General features: G+C 39.5%; 1 protein-coding gene across 1 annotated transcript in view; it reads left to right on the plus strand.

Moving 5' to 3' along the window:
* Hs3st4 (heparan sulfate (glucosamine) 3-O-sulfotransferase 4) overlaps positions 1 to 16,221 on the plus strand; it is a 416,624-nt gene that overhangs the window by 164,801 nt on the left and 235,602 nt on the right. The gene's annotated exons all lie outside the window — the stretch shown is intronic.

The following is a 16,221-nucleotide window of genomic DNA, read 5'->3' on the forward strand; positions in this document are numbered from 1 at the left end:
GCAGTAATGGGGTAAGTGCACCCCCCCCCCCCATTATGGGAGTTGTGGATTAGCTGGCCTGAGGATTTGAGTATGGGAGAGCTGGACCTACCACCTATCTCCCTGCAGTGGCGTGTATGTCAGAAATATACTCTCCTCCCCTCACACCTCACCACTTACAGCAAGTGGGAGACATGGCCCTGGGGTCATTAAAGCAGGAGAGCTGTCCTTGCCCTTCACCAGCTACAACACTTGGGAGAACAGGATCAGCACCTTTCCTGGGCAGCAAAGTAGAATTGGCCCTGGGTGTGGGGGCTGCTGGTGAGACAGCCCCAAGGACATAAGTGTGAGACAGCTCGCCCTGCCTCCTGTCTGCTGGGCTGTGGCACAGAAGAGGGAGAGACACCCTTCTCCCCTTGTCTCTTGCGCGCGCCCAACTGGCCAGGAAGAACGACTCTGCAACAGGATCCTTCTGCACACGTTTATTCAGTCCTGTTTCTTCTTGTTTATATCTCCCGAACCCTGGGCCTCTCACTCTTTTATACTCTCAGTTCCCATCCACACACAGCAGGCCACGCCACCTCACCAGGCACGCAGCTTCAGCTAATCAGGGCAGCAGGGCATATCTCCATCAAAATGGATTCACCAGTATCCTGGTACACCTGCGCAGCTCTAAAGATGTTTGTGGCTTATATGAGAAAGTCAGGTGCAGGTCATACGACTTAGCTGCAGTCCCTGGTGCCTTTGGGACTGCCGCCACACCCGCTCCTCACACTTGTCCCTCACCACATATCGCAGCCTGGAGAGCTAGCTCCAGGGTTATAAGAGTGATAGGATTTTCCACATGCCTCACCAGCTGCAATACTTGGGAGAACAGACCCTGTACCTAACCTGGGCAGCAAGGTAGAGCTGGCCCTAGTTACAGGGTTTTTGAATGAACTAGTCCTGAAGGCATGAGAGTAGGAGAGCTTGTGGTCTGACCATCTAAGACACTTCTCAGACCCAGATCCAGAGCTTTGAATTGGCCCATCACAACATCCACCCCATCGATGAACTGCTCGAGTGTACGAAGGGTCTGGTTCGACAAATCCAATACTAGAGGATCTCCATGACACAGGGCAACAATAAATAGGGTAACCAAAAGGAGTCCCAGTGATATTCCGGTACTGATAGAATAACAGAAGCCACAGGAATTGTATCAGACCAGCGAGTCATTAGAATAAACATTTGTGAACAAAGAAGTGTGGACAAAAGAGTATATTGTGGGATATACTGTAACACACTACAGCTTCCACAACAAGATTTCTTGTTCTCTGTTGGGGAGGAAGTTGAATGGGTAGAGGGTTGGTATGAGAGGAGGGGAAGATGAATGAGATTGGGTCCATGATGTGAACTTCACAATAAAAACAATAAAAGTTGAAAAAGGTAAATATACCCAGGTAGGGTAGGTGTTTATTATCATCTTCATTATGCGTATAGGTTATATACCAATATGCTAACATTTCTTAGAGCTTAGGGGAATTTTGTTAAGCAAATGACTGAAATTGTTCAGATTCCACAACTTGAGAATCAAGAAGAGAATTGCATCAAAATTATGCATTGCCTTGGACAGCAATTTCATTCAGGGGCTGAATCAACGAGAAATGTTCATCTCCTTCATGTGCTGAGTGTTTTTATACGCAAAGAGCAGAATAATATGATCATGGGGTGATGCTAGCTGCAATAATTCTTACAGGAAACAAAGGCCCAGGCCATTACTGATGTGTCTACACCAATAGGACTCATATCTGAGCTGAATTAATTATACCAGAATTGCTCATTCCCACCATTCCTCTGTTTTTTCAAGCAACTCGGTGACTTTGTAGAGCTGTCGGAATAGTAGTCAGTTGTGTGGTTTGGCATGAGTAAACAGTGCTGAGTTTCAGTTCTCAGCAGAAGAGAAGTCAGTAAATGAAGGCAAGCTCTGGCAGGGTGAGAGCATGCCAGAATCCCCTAGCTCTGCTTGGCACTGATTTTTTTGGGGGGGGGGGAGGGCAGAAATAAGAATGGGGTAGAAGTTTAGTCAAACTGTTTGATTGGCTTGCAAACATCAGTTTGAACACCTGAAAACACTGGCCTGTGATGTATTTATTTTTATTTCTATTACTGTTAGGTGAAACTTAGTTTTTAAAAAGTGTAGATTGAAATGGTTGGGACTGGAAGTATTGTAGAAATTAGATTTTTCTTTTTGTTTCTGGAATCTTTCAAGCTCATAATGAAATATTTTGGTGATAGGATCCAAGTTTAAGCTCAATATTTATTTTTGTTTCATGTATGATTGTACATGTATCCTAAATTTAATTTCACACAATATTGTTTATACTTTTATGAATGAAAATAAGGCTCATGTGTGTGTGTGTGTGTGTGTGTGTGTGTAGACTGAACCACCTTTAATTCATATGTGTGAACTGAGACACCTTTAAATGAGAGAAATAGTAGGCCCACACATCATCAGAATTTCCACTTGCATGTTGCATTGTCACTTAAAAGGGTTAGGGCTTAATTTTTTCTCATTCCAAATTCTCGTTTCCTTAATTTTTACTACATAGTTGATAGCCATGTAATACAAAAAGAAGCTTTTTTTTATGAGGGATGAGATGTGCTAATCTATAGGTACAAGGAAAAGTCATTATGAGTTGGTTTAGAATATTGTCTGTTTAGCAGAGTAATATAGAACTACCTTCTCCCCTAGAGCCTATGACCTGTCTAGCCATAGGTCTGTGGCCACAGTGATGGTTCCATGTATGCCTTTCAACTTTTGAAGCAGGATCTAAACCCAATCAGAAAGAGGTTGGTTATTCTCATGACATCATTCCTCTATGGCACTAGTGTGCATGTCTTTCCAGGATGGTCATTATTGTAGCCCATATTATTTATAGCTGGGTAAGACTAAAGAGTACTTTCCTCCTCTGGAAGCTTGCCTAGCTCCTTCGAACACTAAGAAAGATAACCAGTAGGGATGAAGCTTCCAAATGAGTACCAGCTTGATTTCCCCATGTTATGACTTAAGTACGTGGTGTCTTCAACCACAGTGGCTTAGCATCACGTTCAGTATGGTAACCAGGATCATTGAGAGTATCCTGTAATTTGTGGTGCCAATGAGACCTCACCGGCCAACAACTCCATGAGGTATCCCACTCCTGATTCTGGGCTTTTTATTTGTTAGCCCCTACTAGAAACCACAGGTCAATCGATTTAGTGGCTTTGTTGAGCAGTATGGAAGAAATTTTGTTATTTCTTTTGCTGAAGCAGAAGTTTCAGGACAGCCTGTAATCACAGTGAGAACTTGTCTCCAAAACATGATTTCTTCTGAGTGTTAGGGGAGTTCAGATATCAGATCTTTTGGAGTAGGTGTCAAACCTATACATAGCTATATGAATTTAAATTACATACAAAGATTCCTGTGAATTCCTATGTGCCATATGAACTGAGCAATTCTGTGAGGCTGACTCCTCCCCAAATTACCTACCCTTTGTGCTCTGTTCTGATGGTACACCTGCCCAATAGCCCTTGACAAATACTATTTTCAGTTCTTCTCTTTGTTCATTCTTCTGAGAATGTCATGTAAGTGGGTTTTTATTGTTTACAACCTTTTGAGGTTGGTTCCTGTACTCAACAGTTCTCTACGATTCACCCAAGTCTCTTATATGAGCTGTCTTCTGGGAAGGGTTTACTGAAGTTCTTTCTTCTAGTATTCCAGAATGTGACTTTAGCTGAAAAGAAGGTCCCTGTAGCTGTAATCACTCAGGCTCATATGAGAGAAGAGCAGGAAGCCTTCGTGTCTGACATCTTCATAAAGACAGAGTCACAGAGAAGAATACTATGTGAAGACAAAGAACACAGGAGGGATGGGGGGCAGAGGCTGCAGATGGAAGCAGTGATTGAGATGACGGGGCCACAAGCCAAGAACTCTTGGGCCACCAGTGCCAGGAAGAAGCAGAGAGAGAGATTCCAGTCCAGCACACCACAGGGCACTAGGTCCTGCTGACATCTTGATTTATACTTCTAGCCTCCAGAAGTGTGAGATAAATAAATTGTTGTCATTTGAAGTCACTCAGTTTGTAGCACTTTTAAATAGCAGCCCTGGGAACCTAATATAAACACTAACATGGACATTTTACTTTTTGAATATCGAAAAATTCCTCAAAATTTATACCAACAGGGTTAGTTACAAAAGCCTGGCCCTATAAAACAAAGAAGAAATATAGTGGAAAGACATTAATAAGTAAAGAATGCTGAATCAAATCAGCAGAAAAGATGTGTACCCAGCCAACTCTGGGAACTGTGTAGAATAACTAGCCAGGCTGTGAACAGGGGTAAGATACTACCTTCCCCCATTATTAGTAAACTCAAGCAAATCTGTGTGTATCTGTTATTTACATTTCCGGGATTTCTTATGCATGTTTTCTATTTTTTAAACACATTATTCTTTATCCTCTTTTCAAAGCTTTTGAAGTGTAAAATAAGTTTACTTACAAGGCTACCTATGTTTAAATTGATCGTGGGACTGTCTTTACAGTATTTTGTCAGACAGATATTTTAAATCATACACTGTCAAATAAGCCAGTGTCTCTCTCAAAATATTTTGCCTGATTGAGATTTCATATTGTTTCATGCTTCATATTACCCCAACATTATAAAACTATTATCATGTATTATTCTCTAATTGCTTTGAATTTTTAATGCCAATTTATCTGAAGTCTAATTTTGTGTGCAACAGGAAAAATGATGGTGTAGAGTTTTACAAATTTGTGTCTGGTTATGCCAACCCTAGTCTTTGTTACATCTGTTGAGCCAGGCTTCTTTGGTTTTCGTTTCTGGCTTCCTTACAGTTGTGGCTCTGATTCTAGATGGTTGTGTTTCATCTTCCCAGTCTATTTATTTCTTTTTACTTCAACAACACGCTTGTTTCTCCAGCTTCTTCATCAGGATGTAGATATGTAAACTCCTTGGTTAAATTCATTTCCAGTGAATTTTAAAGAGTTTGTGTTTGCAAAAGAAGTTGTCTTCCTAATTTCATGTCTCCTAAATATAGAAACAAAACTGACTTTTGTGTGTATTTTATATACCATGGCTGCACTGAAGTTGCTTATTGATCTTAACAGAAATTTGGTGGAATCCTAAGTGTTTTCTATATATAAGATAATATTCTCTGCAAACAGAGTAAATTCAATTTCTTCTTTTTCCATTTTGGATGCAGTTTGCTGTTTTTCATTTTCTTGCTTAGTTTCTCTGGAGATGATATTGAGTATTATACTGAACAGAAATGTCAATAATAAGAATCCTGGTTTTATCCCTAATCTTAACGGGAAGTGTTTTATGTATCTCTTATGTGAGTTTGTTTGTGTTAACTGTGAGTTTGCCATAGTGGCTTTAGTATGTTGAGTGATATTGTTGAGTATTTATCAGGGTTTGGGAAGGAGCCCAGAGCCCCATGCATACTAGGTAAGTGTTCTAACACTTGCTTTTTAACCCAGCCCCGAGAATGTTGCATTTTGTTGAGTGGTTTCTCTGAGTCTTTTGAGATGCTCACATGACATCTATTCTCCATTCTGCTGATGTGCTATATCACGTTTTTGGATTTGCATTTGTTGAACCACCTGTGCATGTTACGATTAAGTTATTCTTGGTCATGTTGTAGGGTTTTTAAAAAAAATAAATTAGTTTGCAAATGTTTTGTTAGCATTTTTAGGTTGTGCTCTATAATTTTAGCCTCTAGTTTTCTTGACATGATGGTTTTTGGTTTTGGTCTCAGAAACTTGTTGAATTCTGAAGCATTGGCTTGGGAACATCTGCAGTTTTGGGATGTGCCTGTGGAGTTTTGACATCACTTGATCTTTAGATGTTTCGTTGGGTCCTGAGCTTCTCTTAGGTCAGGAGGGTTTGTATTTATTGATCCAGTCTCCTCTTATATTACTGTGAAAATTTTCTGTGAGATCAAGAAATTTCTGTGTCTCCAAGATTTAGGCTTAATGAATTATATGGAATTTTTGATTTAAATTAATTTGACCTTTCTGTATCATTTGACTAAAGAATTTAACCCATTTACATTAAAAAGATTATTGGTAATTAGCGATTTAACATTCCTTTTTGTTTCTTGTCTTTGAGTTTTCCTTATTTTTGAGAATTTGATACATATGCAAATGAAATATGACTCTATCCATTCCAAATTTTGCCTCCAATTCCCACCATATCCTTCCTAATACATCCTACTTTCAAGTTCATGGTTCTTTCCTCATTTGCGTTTGGCAACTGACTAAATCCAGTTAGTATTTCCCATCCACTGGAGCACTGGAACATGGAAACCTTACCAGTGTTCACATCTCCGTAAAGGAATGGTGCTCATCCATCACGACTTGACTTTGTTTGCCTTGATCTCCCGTAGGTTTTGTGCAGGTAAACTACAGCTGGTGTGAGTTGTGATTGCACTAGTCATGCCCAGAAAATAGCATTTCCCAGCTCTCCTCTCCATCTTCCAGGTTTGCATTCTTTCTGCCTCTTCCACAGTATTTCCTAAACTTGGTTGGAGGGTGGTGGTGGATATTGGAGTCTGGTGTAGGATTGAGTACATGTTGAGGGTTGATGTACATGTCCATTGAGCACCTAGCTATTCTTAGCACACTAACAAGTCTTAGTTTTGTAGTTACTTTCTTCTGTTGTCTTCTTTGATAAGGTCACTTGTGGCTGAATTCATTGTGTCTTCTCTATCTTTAGTGTTGTTACTGCTACTATTTTATCTACACATGAGGCTCACATGCAACACCTTACAGTCTACTTTGAATCACTAACAGGTTCAGTGCAATTGCACATAGAAATTCTAAACTTAGCCTTCTTTCCTTTTAATATTTTAGATTAATGTGCTATACTTTTTTTTTTACTATATATTCATTAACAGGCTATGCCTATAGTTAATTTAAATATTTCTGTCTTTTAATATTTATACTAAACTTGAATGTGGTTGCCAACTTCTATTACAGTAGCATCTTAATCTGGCCAAGGTTTTTCCTCCATGGGAATATTGTATGTTCAGAAGGCTGAATGTTCTCAGCATTCTTTCTTTTCATCCAAGGTCTGCCATCTGCATTCCTTTGCAGACACGTCTAATGATGGCTAGAGTCCTTCAGTTTCTGTTTATCTAGTAAATTGTTTGACTTTCCTTCTTTTTTTAATGATGAGTTTTTCAGTTATTAGATGGGAGTTCATTTCAGTAGCTGTAGCTATAGGTTAGAGATGTTCTTCTGAGCCTTGGGGTTGTGCTCTCATTCTCTCTCATTTCTGCATGTGAATGCGTGTGCATGTGTGTGCGTGTGTGCGTGTCTGTGTCTGTGTCTGTGTGTGTGCGTGTGCGTGCATGCGTGCGTGCGTGCGTGCGTGCGTGCGTGTGTGTGTGTGTGTGTGTGTGTGTGTTTGAGGGTTGATGTACATGCCCATGCTTGCATAAAAAAGATGCCAGCAGTTGATGTTGGGTCTCTTCCTCTGTCATCCACCTTATTTTTTTCTCAGAGATTCTGGAGCTTTATATTAAGGATCATAAGTCAACTCTTCATACTCGCACAGTTCAGGCTTTAGCCACTGAGCCTTCTCACAACTACTTTTTATTTTGTAAATTCCAGTAATAGTTGGGTGCATTTTTCTTATCCACAAATTCAGATATGGACAATGTTGCTTTTCTGTTTTAGTTATTGTAGATAACGTTACTTTTAATGTAGACAACCAAAGATGTCTTCAAGAGCCCATTTTAAACTATTGTGAGCATATATTCGGTAATGACATTTCTGGATTATGTAGTAGAATTTTTATTTTGTTTGTATTTATTTTCGGCTTTTAGTAACTATTCTTTCTTGAGTTGTAGGAGATATATGAAGTCTAACATTTGTAAAATGCTCTTCTATAATATATTTGAGAAAATGAATAATTGTTTCTTAATCTGTCACTTAGCAAATGCCACTAATGTCTCTAAAAATAGTGAGTCCTCACATCCATTGCCTTATAGCATGTCTTGTTGTTGAACAACACACCAGAAGTTATTGCATGATATAAATAGCCCTTCACTGTGAGGTGCTTATGTTAAGCTGACTCTTGGTAGGGTTGTGATTCCCTTTAATTTTGGTGCCAGAAACTTTGTATATTCTCATTTTTTATTCCTCTGTGCATTTCAGACTTCTGTGAATACCCCCTGCCCCATGTGGGGTAGTTCTTTTGGTTATCATGACTGGAGTGAGGTTGTGGCATCCAAGGCTAAGGAGGATTGCAGCTACTGTGGTGCTCGGAACTGCTTCTCTTCCTCTAGGCTGGAAGGTAGCAGGGGGGAAGCAGGAGCTGGAGTTTAGGCTGCCTTCCCCCAGCTGAGACAAAGTGAAGTCTTTCCTCTAGAGAATGGTTCTTCCTACTGAGGGTTCACTGGTCTTTTCTGGGCTTAGTCTGCAGTAGGCAGCTCTTCTCCCCAATACTTAGATCTTCAAGAGGTCTTATTCTGTTCTTTACAGAGACACCGTGAAGGGATTGCTAGAGATGAAATTTATGAAAGGGCAGGGGACCCTGCAGTATAACAGAAAATATGTATTCAGGCATGGGGTTGGAGTTCAGTGGCATCCAGCATGCATACAGCCCCAGGTTTCCTGCATGGCGCTGAAAATATTTTAAAAAGAAACTAAGGAAATAAAAATATATCAAGTCTTTGTTCTTATCTCCTGGCATAGAGTTTTAAATGCTCTTGGAATTTACAATCTTTTGTGTGCTCCTGAGATGACCCCTGAAGACAGGTCATTAGCAAGACCAAGCTTAGTTTGCAGCCATGACTTTGGGCTCCAGCCACTACCTCAGGAGAGGAGAAAGGCTAGACAGGAGGTCAAGTCGCCACTGCAGCGAATTAGTCAATTCTGCTTACATGGAGAAACATCTAAAGGAAACCTCTGAAGAACCATGGAGTTTTGGCCTGGTGACCATGATGTACCAGATATGTGTAGTGTGCAGAGAAGGCATGGGACTTCCTATCCTCTGTCTACCCTCTATCTTGCCCCATGGCCAGTTCTCCCTCTTAGTTGCTGTTCAGCTTTGTAAGAAAAACAGTTAGCACCTTTGTAAGAAAAACAGTTATTGCAGACTGATCTCATGGTGCTGAGAACCATTTTAGTAAAATTACTCAAATTCTTGAACCTGTGTGGGCTGTGCTGAGTAGTTGGTATCAGAATGGAGTAGAATTCTGAATATCTAATTAATATCAAACCCTCTATGACAGGGACCCCTGGGCATCCCAACCTCACACTACTCTGGTCAGCCCCAGAGGTTCATCAGGATTATCAGCTAAGTATTCCACACAATGGGGTCTTGAGGGTGCTTCTCCAGGCAGCTCTTGACTCTAACCCACTGTGACACATGCATCTCCAGATTTCAAAGCGATGGTGTTGCCTTGTGACTTTAGTTCTACCATGGATCCAAGAAAACCCTCAGTTTGCTAGACACTTCCTTGTTGTAAGAATGGGAGTAAGGACCTCGAAGTTTTCTACTGGTATCATTTACACCAGCCCTGAGTGGTCATGGTTCAGTGATATGGCCTCTCAGAACCTTTGGATATAGTTGTTTCCTGTCCATTTGTGGAGCCAGGCTATAGCTTTTCTGTGACCTATGATATTTGTTTGGCTATTCTACCAAAATAGATGGACTGAGCTGGAAAACTTTCTACCATTTTAGTTTCAGGGCTTTCTGTTGTATGCAGAGGACAGCCACGCCTGTCTTTGCAAAGGGTAAGCTTGGGTCCTTTTCATTTATTCATGTTTTCATAAGCTATAGCTATAATCATGAAACAAATACACACATGGCTTGCATACTCAGGTATACACATATATGATTCTGCATCAAGGGGATCATAACATGAAAGAATTTTATCACCACTAACTTACATGTAATCTTTTGTTTCTTTTTTACTGATTGAAAATTTTATATAGGCATATAATTTATTATGATATATCACAAAACATATTCTCAGATAATATTTGAGAGATGCACTTATCTATGGTACATGATACATCATCAGGAGTGATTTAATACTGTCTACTTAGCAGAATAATAATGCTTTCCCCCTACAGCTTGTGACCTATGTAGCCTTCAGATTTTGGCCATGTTAATAATTTCAGGCATTATGGAGTGAACTTTAAATTCAAACAGAAAATGATTAGTTACTCCTATAACATCTGTACCACTCTTGTATTGATGGGCATATGTTTTCAGGATGTTTGTTATTATAGTTAGCAAGGTCCACATCCAGATAAAGTTGATGGGTACTTTTTGCTCATGGTAGCATACATAGAGCCTTCTATGCATAAAAACTGAGCTGTAAGGATGAAGTTTCTAGGTTAGAACCAGTTTGCTTTCACTCTTTTAGCTAAATGCCTTCCCTACATTCCCTCTCAACTCATACCCAGTCCTTATTATATAATCTGAACCATATTGTATAGTGTTGTATGTATGTTGTATGCTGTATACAGCATTGGATGTAACTTTTTGTAGCCTCTCTGTGTTTATGATACCATATAGACACAGATACATAGAGAAGGATTTATTTTGATTGTTGTTTGCAGACCATGAGGTTTGCTCCCCGGCTCCTCTTGCCTGTTTCACTACCCACTCATTCTGGAAGCTGTGGCAGATCAGCTGCTGACAACTGGCATCTTCGTGACACTACAGCTGTTATGGCTGGGCATTTTCTTCATTTTTCCTTCCTCAAGTCATTCTGCATTAATAACCTCAACTCATATCCTTTGGCACCAACACTTTTATTTCTATTTGATAGACTCCCAGGAGTGGGATTTCTGAGTTGAAAGGTATATGTGTTTTTAATTTTGGTAGCTATTTCCAAATGCTTTCACTGGTACCTCGTCTTCAGTGTACATACATATTGACAGCATTTCTGATTCCTTCCACTCAAATTTTCTACCTCTTCTTGAGTCAGCTTCAGTAAATTATATTTTCTTAAGAACTCATTTATTTTGCATGGATTTTCCAACTTTGTGGTATAAATTTTATATAAGTTTCCATTTTTAAAATTCTCCCTTATATTTGTAAAGCTTTGAACATCATACATGTGTCTTCTCCGAGAATGTTGGGATTCTTCGAGTATAACTCCAAATTCTTTAACTCAAGAATGCCCAAGAAACCTGTGGCATTTTGTCTTGTCTATTTTGAAAGTAATAATTAATTAATTTTTGTGAATATGTGCACATGGTGCTGTAGATGGTGGTGGAGGTGGTGGCGATGCGATGTGTGTGTGTGTGAGTGTGAGTGTGTGTGTGTGTGTGTGTGTGTGTGTGTGTGTGTGTGTGTGTGTGTGTAGGCACTGGTATACCATTTCTCATGCCTATCGGGATTAGAGGATAACTTCTGGGAGTGGTTCTCTTTTTCTACCTTGAGTTGAGGTATTTCTGCTCTGTATTCCAAGCTAGCTGGCACATGAGTTTCCAAGCAATTCTCCCATCTCAGCATAGGAGTGCTGAGGCTACAGATATGCACTGCTGACTTTATCTGTGGGTTCGAGGCCTTACATGTGGGTAAACAGGCTTGGGCATGTACTGTCTGCTTACTTCCCTGGCCCAGCCCTGGGAAATTGGTTCTAAATATTCTTTTGTCATTTCTTTGAATTTTAGAGGAGAAAAAAAAACATCAGTCTCTTGTTCTAAAAATCACACATTCACACATCGATCCAACCTTATATGTATTCATTACTAATGAACTAGCTATTTTAAGAAATGATATGTTTTACCAGATTGAACATGCACATGAAATAAACTTATAAGAAAATCTTGGAAGGGGACAGTGAGAGAATGAAATGAGAGCATGGTCTTTATATGACCTTTGATTCTGCATTACAAGGGAGCTATATAATGATGCCTATTTTACAGGGAAGAAAACAGAGCCAGAGAAAGCCAAAAGTCTCTAACTATAGGATTTTTTTTTCATCTAGTCATTTGAAGAAGCCCGAAGAGGGGCTGGAATGGTGCCTGGGTTTTTTATTGTTCCTGACAAGAGTATGCATACAGGACTAGTCATTATTTCAGTCTTATTTTTGTGCATTTAAAACATTTTAAATTTAATTTAGTTTTATGTGTATTTGCCTATACTTATTTCTGAACACCATACCATGAAGTGCCCATGAAAGCCAGAAGAGGGCATCAGACACCTTTGGGACTGGAGTAACAGATGGTTCTGTGTTATCGCATGGGTACTGAGCATCTAACCTCGGTCCTCTGGAAGAGAAGCCAATGCTCTTAACCAATGAGCAATCTCTTAAGCCCCCTTTGGTGAATTTTTTTAAGTTAAAGTCTTACTTCACACTGACAAAGTTTATATGGACACCACAACAATGAAAGCCACAAACAGATGACAAGACCAGGCCCTCACTTCAGGTCTGAGCTCGCAGCTGCAGCACAGGAGCGTGAGGCTAAGTCAGGAGGATCGTTATTTTGAGACCTCAGACCCTCTCTCAGCAAGTCACCTACCACCAACAGAAAAGTCAAAATATAAATCCTGGGCATATCCCAGTGGCTGGAGTTTTATTATACATAAATGGAGAAAGAAATTATGAAAAATATCACATTAACAATAGCTCAAACAAACAAAAAGTACCTAGGAATAGACCTCTCCAAAGAAATGAAAGACTTCTATAATGAAAACTCTAAGACATTGAAAAAAGGAAATTGAGGGTAAACAGACATATTATAGGACAAAAGATTTCCTACGTTCCTTGGTTGGCGGAACTATTATCAAGAAATTAATGATACTACCCAAACTATTCTACACATTTAATGTGAAACTCAATGAAATTTCAATAATATATTTTACATGTCTAGAAACACAGACTAAAAATTCATTTGGGATCATAAAAGACCAGAGGTAGCTAAACGATGCTAAGAAGCAAGAACACAGCTGGAGGTATCACAACCCTTGTTCTCAACTTACACTACATAGCTATAGTGATAAAGACAGCCTGTCACTGTCATAGCCAGTTAGGCCAATGAAGCAGAAGAGAGGGCCTGCAAATAAACAGACAAAGCTATGCTCATATAATTTTTGACGAGTGTAGAAAAGTCACATAGTTAAAAAAAAAAGATAGCTATTTAACCAATGGTGCTGGCAAAGTGGGTATCTAGCTGCAGACTGAAGCTAGATGCATATCGTTTAATTCAAACAACAGCAGCAGCAACAACAACAAATCAAATACTGCAATTAAAAACCTGAAACACATAAACTATTAGAAGAAAGCACAGGGAATACCTTTCAAGACCTTGGGGTAGGCAAGAACTCTCTTAACAGAGCATCTCTAGCACAGGGACCAGTCCTGGGAATCGATACGTGGGACTGCGTGAAAAGGAAAGGTTTGTGCACAGGAAAAGAAACATAATCAACAGAGCAAAGAGACAGCCCACATGAACTGCAGAGAATTTTTATCAGCTGCATCTCAGACTTGCTGGTACCCATATCTTACAAAACACCAAGGAAATGAGACTGTCAGTCAACAAATGGGCTAATGAAGTAAACTGTGCTCAAAGGCAGAAGCACAGATTGTTAATAGCTATTTTTTTTTTAAAGTTTACTATCCCCAGTCATGGGAATTAGCGTGGAGTGTCCTCAGAGAATTAGAAAACAAAACTGTCATTTGATTCAGCTACTCTGTTCCTGAGCACACACCCTAGGAGCCCCTTACCCTAACTGTAATGCTATTTCCTCACTCCTGCTTGCTGCTTCTCTGTTTATGCAAGGAAATGGACCAGCCTAGATGCCTATCCACAAATGAATGGATAATAAAAATGTGGTACACATACAGAACGAAGTATTATCCAGCTGTAAAGAAAAAAAAGAAATCACGAAATGTGCAGGGAATGAATGGACTTGGAAGTACAATATTAAGTGAAGTGACCTAAATGAAGACAAAGCCTGCATGTCCTCCCTCACATGAGAACTCCTAGCCTATGGTGTATATAATGTGTAACACAATGTATATATAATTGTATCATATACATATATAATACAGGCATATAGACATAATATAGGCATATATATATATATATATGTACTGTAATGTATTCAGGCATACACATATACACACATGTATAATATAAGGCTGTTAGTGTAGGTGTAGTTTATATTTAGGAAGGAAATCAAGGGAGGATAATATCTGAAAGTGAAGAGCAAAATGCAGGGAAATGAATGTATGTGCTACTAAAGAAGGCATAAAGCTATTTTTCTAGTTTCTACTCCATTATGATGGTTTTATTTCTTGTGGCAGCAAATGAATAACGTAATTGATGGTGGATTTATAAAGCCCTAAGCACCGCTCTACAGCTTCAGAATTGACGTCCTGTCTGCACAGGGCTTCGCTGAGGTCCAAAGAGTTTGGGGTGGGCAAGTGTGTCATTAAGGACTTTCTTAACTAGCTGTGTGATGTTTTTACTTTTGACTTAATTAGAATAAAATGATTTAAATTAAAAAAAAATGGATCCATTGGATCGTGTGGCAGCATAAGAGAATTGACGAAAACAATGGAATAAGTAGATTCTAAGCAGGGGACACACAAGTAGCTCACCAGGAACTCTTCTTGTCTTCAGTGCAGCTCTGGTCACCAGGCCATGGCTTTTCTGTGCTGGTGTACACTACCAAAAATGGATGCGATCAGCTCTGCTCAAATCAACAGGTCACAAGGGTCATCTAAGCAACGTATCAGTTATATTACACAGTCCCAGTGAGACAGACTGGGAATGTAGGTTTTTCCTTATATTGTTTGCTTGTTTTTCTAATTTTTAATGCAGTTTAGATTCACAGAAAAATTTAGGGAGAGGTTCAGAGATATCCCATATTCTCCCTCTCATAGTTAGGTTTTTCATTGCTGTGAAGAGTTACTATGACCAAGGCAACTCTTATAAAGGCAAACATAAGACCTAGCTTATGGTTTCAGAGGTTTAGTCCATTACAATCATGGCTGGAAGCATGGCAGTGTGCAGGCAGACATGGTGGTGGAGGAGCTTAGAGTTCTACATCTTGTCCTTAAGGCAGCCAGGAAGAGACTGGAATTCACACTGGGCAGAGATTGAGCATAGGAAACCTCAAAGCCCACTCCCACAGTGACACTTTCTCCAACAAGGCCACACCTAAAAAGGCCAGACCTTTTGATCGTGCACTTCCTATAGGCCAAACATTCAAACACGAGTCTATGTGCACCAAACCTATTTAAAGCACCACACTTCCAATCCCATGTTTTGATGAAAACATCCCCCAACATCAGCATCACCCACCAAGATGGTACATTGTTCACTGATGAACCTACAATAGCACATTGCAGTCATCCAGATATCCATAGTTTGTATTGGGGTTCCCTCCTGTTATAGAACATTTTGAGTTTGAGCACATACATAACGGAATAGCTCTTGTACTACAGTAGCATCCAGAGCCTTAAAATGTTCAAATTTCCACCCTCCCTATTCCGTCACCTTTGACAATGGCAGGATTTTTATTGTCTAAATCTCCTGTTTTTCCACACTGTTGTGCTGTTGGAATGGCTTAGTGTGGTGCCTTTTCAGTTGGCTTCTTTTATGTGGAATATGCATTTCATTCCATCATGTTTTCTATGGCCTTGTATCTCACTTCTTTTACCTGGACTGGGTGCACCCTCAAGAAAACTGATTTGTGATCCTATTTTTGCACTTGTGGAGTGACTTTAAACTTTCATCTGGCTTTCTCAACTGAGTAGTAGTCTATTACCTAGGTGTAGTAATATTCCATCCCCAAGCTGTGTTTATCTTTTAACAGGTGGGCATCCTGGTTTCTTCTACATTTTGTCAATTCAAAATAAAAGCTGTTATAAACATTATAGTGCTGACTTTTGTATGGGTTTAAATTGTGCATGTACTTAGGTAAATATTGATGAACATGCAGTTTATATGGATAGACAATATTTACTAACCTATGGAAGAGAAAGTATTTACAAGCTGTACATACCATAGTGATTAATATCCAGAAAATATAAAAAGACCATTTACACCCTAAAGATCCCTAACCACAAATGTATTGACACTCTGAGATATGGGATTATGGTTTCAATGTATAAATTTGAGGGGGAGACACAAGTGGGACCATAAAAATGACTGATAATCAAGACATATGTGTCACTTATGGATGTAAGTTCATTTTGAACTTATATGCAGATCTTCATAAAGT

Source organism: Mus musculus, chromosome 7, assembly GCF_000001635.26.
Source record: "Mus musculus strain C57BL/6J chromosome 7, GRCm38.p6 C57BL/6J".
NCBI lineage: Eukaryota > Metazoa > Chordata > Mammalia > Rodentia > Muridae > Mus > Mus musculus.